A 10,100-nucleotide genomic window follows, 5' to 3' on the forward strand; every position below is an offset into this window, starting at 1 on the left:
ACATGTATATGTATGTATGTGTTTTTTTTTTTTTTTTTTTTTTTTTTTTTTTTTTTTTTTTTTTTTTTTTTTTTTTTTTTTTATAGATAAAGAGCAGTTCTATAAGTGAACGTATTTATGGGTGGCTAATCAACTGTGTTAAGTATAGGGACATATGTCTGTGCCTGTATTCTTTTGAAAATTTCAATAAAGAATTTAAAAAAAAAAAAAAGCAAAAACTCATGGTCAGTAATCCAGGCGCAGGGTCGATACACAGGTAATCGTTGGAGGCAGAGGTACCAAAGAGAGTAGGCAGAATCAGAGTCGGGTAACGAACCAGGTCACAGACGAGCAGGCAGAACAGGAACAGGCAGAATCGGTGGTCGGAAGACAAAACGGGTCACAACGGGCAGACAGACTGACAGGATCCAAAAACGCTGGTAAATAAGCACACGAGTGTAGCAAACAAACAGGGGAAGACACAGGGTTTAAATACACAAGAGGGCGGGAAGACAATTAGACACAGGTGGAACACATCAGGGTGGAGTCAGGTAATCAGAGCAGGTGAAACAATCAGGGAAGGGAAGTAAAGACACCAGACATGACACATGAGCGAAACTTAACAAAATAAAACAGGAAATGACAGACAACATAAATGACAGACAAATCCAGACAGTCTGGGAGCCGACATGACATTTAATGAAACTATTATTTTACCTTTATTAAGAAAATCAAAAGTAGAAGAAAACAAAGACAAGTATTTGCATGCTGTATTCCTGAATATATAAAAAAAATATAGTATGAAATGGAACAATCCTGCATATTTTTATAGAATTATTAAAAACAAATACACACCTGTATGTGCATTTTTAATACTTCAAAATTGTGAAAAGGAACGTTGTCACGAACACAACTAGAAGCAATCGGGGAGTGCAGACCTCCGCCAAGGCCGATCAGTGCCCCCCCGTGGTCCCCCCAATCACCACCAAAATTTAATCATTTGTTCCTTGTGCCAGTATCAACATTTCCTGAAGTTTTCATCCAAATCTGTTCATTACTTTTTGAGTTATCTTGCACACGGACAGACAGACAGACAGACAGACAATGCCGGCAAAAACATAACCTCCTTGGCGGAGGTAATAAAACTTCACCAGGATGTGCTGCTGTATTTCTGAAGGATTTGACCTTTTCCAAATTCACATATGCTGAAAAAACATATCAGTTAAAAACAGAACAACTTTGTGCACATAAATCCACCATCCCCCTGTCACTTCTACAGAGTCATCACACTGGAGTAAAACGCAGAGGCACCTGTTCAGGTCCGACCCCAGCTGTCTGAGCGCATGCGCAGATAACACACACATCAGCAAGGGGACTCTTATTTCTTGGAGCATTTCGCCCAGGGGCGGGGTGATGTCCGACGTCATTGATGTGTTTGATGTGGGTTCTTGTGTTGACATGGTGTCATAATCCGGTTATCCCCTAACCTTAGCCTTAACATATAGAACGTAATCCCACCCCAGGGCGAAAGACATACAGCGAAATGCCCCCAAAATAGGAGTTCCCATCAGTGATAGTGGACAAAATGTTCTGTTTCTGGTCCTGGTCAGAGTACTGACTCCGCCCCTGTGGTCAGAGCCTCTTTAATTCTACCTCCATTAGTGAAGGGCTGTTTGTGCTGGTCCAGGATGTGAACCACTTTAATGGTGCCTCGGTTGAAGCTGGCTTTGGTCAGTTTAGTGAACATGGACTGTTGTTTTTGGACTTTAGTTTTCAGCTCTTTTGCCTTCTCTTTACAGAACTAGCTAGTTGACTGTTTCATCTCAGGAGGGGGGCAGGACACTTCAGTTTTGACTGGGTGGAAATTTAGACCTGTTCAACCAAATGATGAACTAGAAGCACTCGGAGAGCACAGACCTCCGCCAAGGCTGATCAGTGGCCCCCCCCGTGGGCCCCCCCACCCCCGATCACCACCAAAATTTAATCATTTCTTCCTTATCCCATTTCCAACAAACCCTGAAAATTTCATCAAAATCTGTCCATAACTTTTTGAGTTATGTTGCACACTAACGGACAGACAAACAAACAAACCCTGGCAAAAACATAACCTCCTTGGCGGAGGTAATCATATTGTGTTCTTATATTATTGACCCTTGGCGAGCCACCAGTACGTGTTGGAGCCACCTGACTACTTCTATTTTTAGAACAGGCCTGTGGGTGACTCACATGGTCACGGTGGGTGACTTGGTGCCCGAGAGCACCATGTTGGTGACCCCTGTACTAGAATATAAAAACATTCAAGTAGAAATACAGTAAGTAGTACCATCAGTAAAATGCCATGTTTTAAGAAGATATCAAATGTGATGCCAAGAGCTTTCAACAGATGAAGCGAGTCATCATTTTGTTACACAATTAAATGATGTAACATGTCACTAATTATGTCACTAATAACTCATCTGCCGCTTTACTGTTGCACCTTCATTGTTTATTTATTGTCTCCTCAACCCTTGGCTGTTTTTCTTTATATTGTATTTTTATAGTTATATTCTGTTCATAATTATATTCTAAATTTACTTTTTTTTTTTTTTTTTTTTTAATTTTTACATTTTTACTATGTTCATTGTTGCACTTTGGAGCTGTAGAGAATTGTAATTTCAGTTTTCTGTATGTGATGCGCATATGGCAAAACTGACAATAAAGCTAACCACATCCTGGCACAACTGATTAGTGCTACAATTAAATGTATAGTTTCTATTTTGAGAAAAAAAAATCCTGGATGAATAATGTGCTCCTTTGTGTATTATCAAACAAATTAATATGTACAAAACCCTTTTGGAAACTTTTAAATTCATTTAAATTTGTATGTTTTAATGTATTCTTCTGCCATGTATTGCAACGTATTATATTGAGTTCTACTTCTAAGTGCAATGATCCAGCAGCAACCTGTAGTATTATGCAACCAGGAGTATGGCTTGTGTGTGCAACTGGAGCAGCAAGAGCCCTACCTAAGTTTGCTGAAGAGCCCAGGAAATTTTAAACAAGTACAAATAATAAAAGTAGGACTAATGGCCCTGTAGGTCACCGGCATATTCTATCAAGAATCAATAACAACTTGAATTTGCGAGATTGTCAGGTTGTGCCACTGTGTTAGAGTTGTGTGGCCTTGATGCAGGAAATCAATCTCCCAATAGAAGTAGGTGATAGATTAACTTGAGAATAACTCAACAAATTAAATGAGAAATCAACAGAACCCCAACTATACTGGAAGTGAGAGACAGGTATTGTATATATATGGACTGCTATATAGAAGGTTGCATTACTTGAAAACTGACTGTTACCTGTTGTAACTATAAACAGTCAAGGTCAAGGTTACTTTATTTATACCCGTAGGTAGATTTGTTTTGCTGTCTAGGTGCATTGCCTTGGCATTACAACACTTACATTAAACATGCAAGACAGGTACTTGATCACACTTACAGACAGGACAAAAAGACAGGACAAAAAGTGCTCAGTGTACTCAGTGAATCAACGATTGGTAAGTTTGTATAAATTATTTTATTTATTGTTATTATAATAATAATAATAATAATAATAATAATAATAATAATAATAATAATAATAATAATAATGATAATAATAATTTCTACTTGTGTTTTTACCCATTATGGCTGGTCCCTGCTTCTGTTTCTTACTATTTTCTCTTTTTAATCATGGACAACTGCATGTAGTCCCCGCAACATGACTGTAAGGTTTCTGATATGGATGAAGTGTTCTTCGCCCATATCAGGTAGACTACTTACATGAGTGGTGCTAACTTTACAAGTTCATTCATTCTGTAATTGTACTGTACTCATAAGGAGATGGACAATTTACCATTTTCAAGGTTTACTATTATAGGACTGTGGTACAATCAAAAAACAGTGGTTATCTGTGAACACTGTCTGCCAAGCTCTGCTCTGATAACACACACAATATGACATTAACTACAGGACAGCATACAGGCTAACTTAGCATGTTAGCGTTAGCACGGATGCTAGACTCATTAAAAACTCACAATTAACAAACTCAACAGAATTCCTATAGGATGAGTCGGATCTTACAAAAGCCAAGTGACAGAAGTTTTGCATTGTTTAACTCATGAATAATAACTTTAATGAACTTTTATTGGCAGAGCTCAGCTCTACAGCAACTCTCCTCCTAATTAGCACATGACCTCAGCTGACAAACTGAACCAAACACCACCAGGTTCACCACAACAACTAAAATGAAACCCACTGATAACAACACTTGTACTAATATTACCTTATCATGAAAACTTCATAATTTGTGGTTAGTGGTTAAATCTCAACAGCTGTCCAAGTCAGTTAGTTATCTAGGGCTACAGCTTACCAAAGAAAACTGAATTTACAACATGAATGTCTGCTCATACAGGAAATACACTCGATCATTTGAAAGATGATGATACCATATTAACTAACCCCTGGAGTTGCTAGATCAGCTGCAAAGGAAATGAATGTGTTCCGACAGCGTTACGCTCAATGTTTGGAACTATTGACCCCTCCATGACCCAGAAGAAGGTGCATATTTCTTTGACAACGGGAGTCTATGGAAGTGTCACTACTCTGACATAACGAGGACTCTGGTAAATATTTGTTTCCAAAGTCCCGCCCCCTTCCCCCTGCCTCAGCTCCCCTCCCCTCTCCTCCTCCCCTGACGCTCACGCTGGGAAGCAGAGGTAGAGGCGGAGGTGTGATGGTCCGTTCCGGTGTGGCCACAGACCCCTCCCTCAGCAATCAGACACACCATCATCCACCTGCTGTGTGCTAAACAGCTGTGCCTCATTTCATCACATTGGTGCCTGCAGCCTGTGCATACTGAGTGCAATTTGAGAGAGAGAGAGAGAGAGACAGACAGACAGACAGACAGACAGACAGACAGACAGAGAGAGAGAGAGAGACAGACAGACAGACAGAGAGAGAGAGAGAGAGAGAGAGAGACAGAGAGAGAGACAGAGAGAGAGACAGAGAGAGAGAGAGAGAGACAGACAGACAGACAGACAGACAGAGAGAGAGAGACAGACAGACAGACAGAGAGAGAGAGAGAGAGAGACAGAGAGAGAGTCAGAGAGAGAGACAGAGAGAGAGAGAGAGAGACAGACAGACAATGAGAGAGACAGAGACAGACAGAGAGAGAGAGACAGAGAGAGACAGAGAGAGACAGAGAGAGAGAAACTTACAGAGAACACCCCATCTGACGAACTACCCCCCCCCCCCCCCCCCCATCAGGTTTTTCTCTTTGTTCCCCTTGGTTGTTTCTGTTAATAAATCCGTTTTTGAGCAGCGCCTGTGAAACAGGTCAGTAGAGTCAGATTCAGAGGCACTGGTAACTGATGTGGTATGCAGCAATGAATGACAGACAGGAAGTTTGGCCAATCATTTTATTTGGATTCGAATAAAATTATTGGTCAGACTTTTATCAGAAATATATGAGAATTAAACATTTTTGAGTTTCAAAACCTGGTGGATTTATTTTACATTTTAGTTTGCCACATGCTTATTAGGGGCATTTTAAGATTACAAAAGAAAATAGTAACAAGTGGTGCCAGGCACAACAAATCCCGCCCCTTGCACACATTGCAGCTTGTTTTGGCATCCATCCTATTGATGTCGTCGTGTCTATATGTGTGCTGATGTCAGCATATCAGTTGCCTCTATATATGTGCAAAGTATGAAGTAAATCGAAACTAAATTGATGTTTATATAGACACGTGAAACCTTGCCCATCCTAAGTAAATAGGAGAAAAAAAAAGATGTATAAAATTCCAAAAATTTGTAACTTTGACTTACTTTTTCCAAAATGTAATCACATCTATTCTGGGTCACTGGCAATCTATAAACCCAATTTGATATGAATTCAACCAATAGTTTTGCTGTGACAGACTTGAAATTTTGTCCATTATAAGTAAATGGGGAAAAAAAAGATTTTAAACATTCATAAATAATTTAAACTTTGACTTATTTCTCTAAAAAACAAATTTGGTTTGAATTCAACCAATAGTTTTGCTGCTAGAGTGTTAACAAACAAACAAACCAAAAACAATACTCCTTTCCTCCCCTTCAGGAGGTGGGGTAAAAATGCCAGATCATACAGTATAGCATTAACATGATGTTCACATTCCTTCTCAGCAGACTTGCACCTATTAATTGGCTATGCTCAGAAATGGGCAGACTTTGACGTGATCTGCCATGGCCGATCAGTCTGAAATTGACCGATTGTGAGTACAAGTCCAATTCCTGCTGCGCTGCATAGCCAGACCATATCTGAGGTGGCAATCAGGAATGTGACGGGGCACACGTCGTTCAAGACCCCGACAGAGTTGTTGGTACTTGACTCCACGGACGTGTGTGCATACTCCAGGTAGACCCAAAGCAGTCGTCCGCCAGACATATTCGCGCAAAGCTCAATTTTTACACTGACATGGACTCCATGTACACATACTCGGTGTCACACAATAGACTGCTCGGTGGGAAGTCTTCACATCAACCTGTTTTAAATGTCAAATTGGTACACTCGACTATGAAACCTCAAATATCCGCGGACAGTGCGTGTGGAGTCCACGCTGCTCACGGTACGTGTGACTCTGTGGGAGCCTTCACACTGAATACATGCACACCATTCAAAGAATAACTTTAATTCATCTTCTGACGTGCCTCTCTACTTGTGAGGTGGGACCTTGATTCAGCCCAAAGCATGTAGAAGTATAACAATTTTCCCTCAAATATGATCATTTTTAGCTGCTGGTACGATATGGGGCGCCGAATGTAAAAATTCAGTCACTGTTTAAAGGTGACATTTTGTGAACATTTAGCTCACTTTTCTCACATTTAGCTCATCTTTCTTTAATTTGAGACACAAATTTGTGTAAAACTGCATGTTCTTACCGTTCAAGGAATATATGACAGTATGACACAATAACTCTATTCAACCCATACAGACCCAAACCACTACAGTCCAAAATCATCTACTGCTCTAAAATGTTTAATAACTTTTTAACCACTTACCCGATCAATACATGCAAATAATTGGTGTAAAATGCAATTTGTCATCTTTTCATGGTCAAAGTAGAGCTTCCAGCCTAGCTTGGTTCCGAGTTCTGTAAACGAAAACGGTTGTCGGAACTGGATCCGCGCCCCGGGTCGCAGCGGCTCACTGCGTGGCTTTGCAAGCCGCACAAGCCGGCGTTCGGAGCCCGTAGGACGGCTTCCATGGCATGTGGCGATGTGGGAGTTGGCGTTAACATTAAGGAAGTCATAAATGACATTCACCAGCATTAAAGAAAATTTAAACAGCAGAGGAGTGCAAATGTGTATTACTTTTTGGCTCAGACCTGAAGGAGAGCATTATTCGGAACTAGATCCGAGGTCTGTGGAGAGGCGGCTTGGTCTCCCAGTTCAGCCCGTTTTAGAGCACCTCCCAGGCCCACAGAAGCCGGCCTTGGAGGACCTGATGCGGGCAAAGCGGGGCTTGGAGGTCGGTGCACGGCTTGGTTCTGAGTTTGGCAAACGAAACTAGTTCAGTGATCCTTAAACGGAGCTGGTTCCGAATAAGCAGATCCAAGAAAGCTTATTCATAACCAGCACGAACTGGACTTCCGAGGTCCGTTTAATTTATACGTAGCCGGTAGCTGATGAAAAGCCTGGAGCTTGGAGGTCCTTGCTGTGGCATAGTGTACCGGGTCACAGCGGCTTAGTGCACCGGTCTGCAAGCTGGCGCTAGAAGCCTGGAGCCCGCTTTGTGCAGGGCACAACGGGCCATGTGGAAGTTGGGGTTGGCATTAATGAAGTAAAATAAAATGACATTCGCCAGCATTAAAGAAAATATAAACAGCAGAAGAGTGCACATGTGTATTAATTTATGGGTCGGACCTGATGGAGAGCATTATTCAGAACGAGATCCGAGGTCCGTGGAGGACCGGCTTGTTCTCGTGATTCACTGCGGGTTAGAGCAGCTCCAAGCCCCGCAGGAGCCGGGCTTGGAGGACGCTAAGCGGTGCATGGAGGTCGGAGCACGGCTTACTTCCATGACACTTAAACGGGACTGGACCCTTAAACGGAACTGGTTGCGAGTTCCGAAAACGGAACTGGTTCCGTTTACGGAACCAACTTCACGCTTCAAGTTAGCGGTAACTCTGTTCATAAAGAGCTAAAAAGTTGAAATTCAACCGCTTGACTTACCGTTTGTGGTGTGGACTGCAGCGGTGGAGCAATGCCCTGAAGGGCAGCCCGTATGCCAGCTATAACTGCCCTCTCGATTTCAGAAGATGGGAGCGAGCCCGCCATGTCTCTTCTTTCTGCTGTCGGTGATGTGGGCGGGGCTGAGGCAAAGGGTGTGGGCCAACCTGCCTAATTTGCATATTTTCTAAACATTTAGATTAAGATTTAGGATTTAGATTTAACATTTAGATTTAGATTTAACATTTAGATTTAGATTTAGGATTTAGATTTAACATTTAGATTTAGGATTTAGATTTAAATTTAACATTTAGATTTAGATTTAACATTTAGATTTAGATTTAGATTTAGATTTAACATTTAGATTTAGGATTTAGATTTAACATTTAGATTTAGAGTTAACATTTACATTTAGATTTAACATTTAGATTTAGGATTTATTTTTCATTTGTACACATTTTTAACAAATCTAAAGAACATGCAGTTTTACACAAATTTGTGTCTCAAATTAAAGAAAGATGAGCTAAATGTTCACAAAATGTCACCTTTAAACAGTGACTGAATTTTTACATTCGGCGCCCCGTAGTACGATACAGGACTCACTAAAAGCCAGGTGTTTCAATCAATGCACCTGTTTTCATACAGAAAATCTGGCACCCTTTTGCGCACTTTTCTTCTGTTTGTAGAATAAATGTTCTGATGGGAAAGTTACATTGCAATGTCTTGTGTGTTGTGATTGGAAAAAATGAGATCGGAATTGGCCAAAGTTGTATTGGTCATCCACGAAATCAGGATCAGCCCAAAAAATTGTAATCAGTACAAGTCTACTTTTCGGACACAAGATTGTTTTAGTGGTGTGATGGAGTGAGGGTAAGGACATCACATGCACAGTGCAATCAGGTTGACAGTCTTTATAACAAAGTCTATGATGTGATACAAAACAAACTCAGGAATCACAAAAATCACAAAAATTTCATCTTTAACTGGTGTTGGAAAAATACAATGTTAGACTCTTCTCAGAATATACTGTGTGTTTGAAGGTTGTGTCATGGTGATATCTCTCTTCTTGGGCTTACCAGTCATTCCTTCTTGCTTGGAGGCACCAGTGTTTCCTCCTAACCCTGGAGATATTTGCAAATGCTCCCTCAACACATCAATATTTCGTCTTGCTATGGTGAGACGACAAGGTTGGCGTTAAACAACTGGACAAATTGTACAAGAAGGTGCCTCGACGCCACCTAGAGATAACACCTGTCGAAGGAGGAGAGCATGAGCTTTCTCAATACACACATACATCACAATATTTAGAGATGTAAGAATGGTTAGGTAATGGTTTTCCTGAATTATTGAAATATGTGCTTACTGTATATGTAATAGGATTAGAGGTTCAGAAGTTAAAATTAACATTTTATTGTCAGATTTTATGGTGAGAATGAAAGAAACACAATGACCCTGTAGATTTATAAAAAATTATTACAAAATAATATTTCAAAATGAAGTGAACAACCAACAAGAATCAGCAGTGATCAACACAAAGATTCAGAGACAAGTCTCTCTGCTTGGCCAAAAGGGGCAGTCTGCTAAGACTGGACACAGACACATAGAAGTCAAAGAGCCTTTATACTGTGTAGGTCACATATGCATGTTTACCTAAGTTCCATAACATGTCCCCACAGTATCTGGTTTTGACTAGATTTTATTGATTTGCTCAGTATCTTCAGCATAGGAAGTACGGAGTTTAAAATCGTCAGAATGACTAGTACAAAGTCTAGACAAAATGAATCAGCAATAATTCGTTTTCCTTCCGCATTTATATTAACAGATGCTTTTAGTAGATGCTTCTTTAGATCTGACTTCAAGGAGTGCAACATAGATATGTGAACATAACCA

Source organism: Sphaeramia orbicularis, chromosome 12 (assembly GCF_902148855.1).
Source record: "Sphaeramia orbicularis chromosome 12, fSphaOr1.1, whole genome shotgun sequence".
NCBI classification, from domain to species: Eukaryota; Metazoa; Chordata; class Actinopteri; order Kurtiformes; family Apogonidae; genus Sphaeramia; species Sphaeramia orbicularis.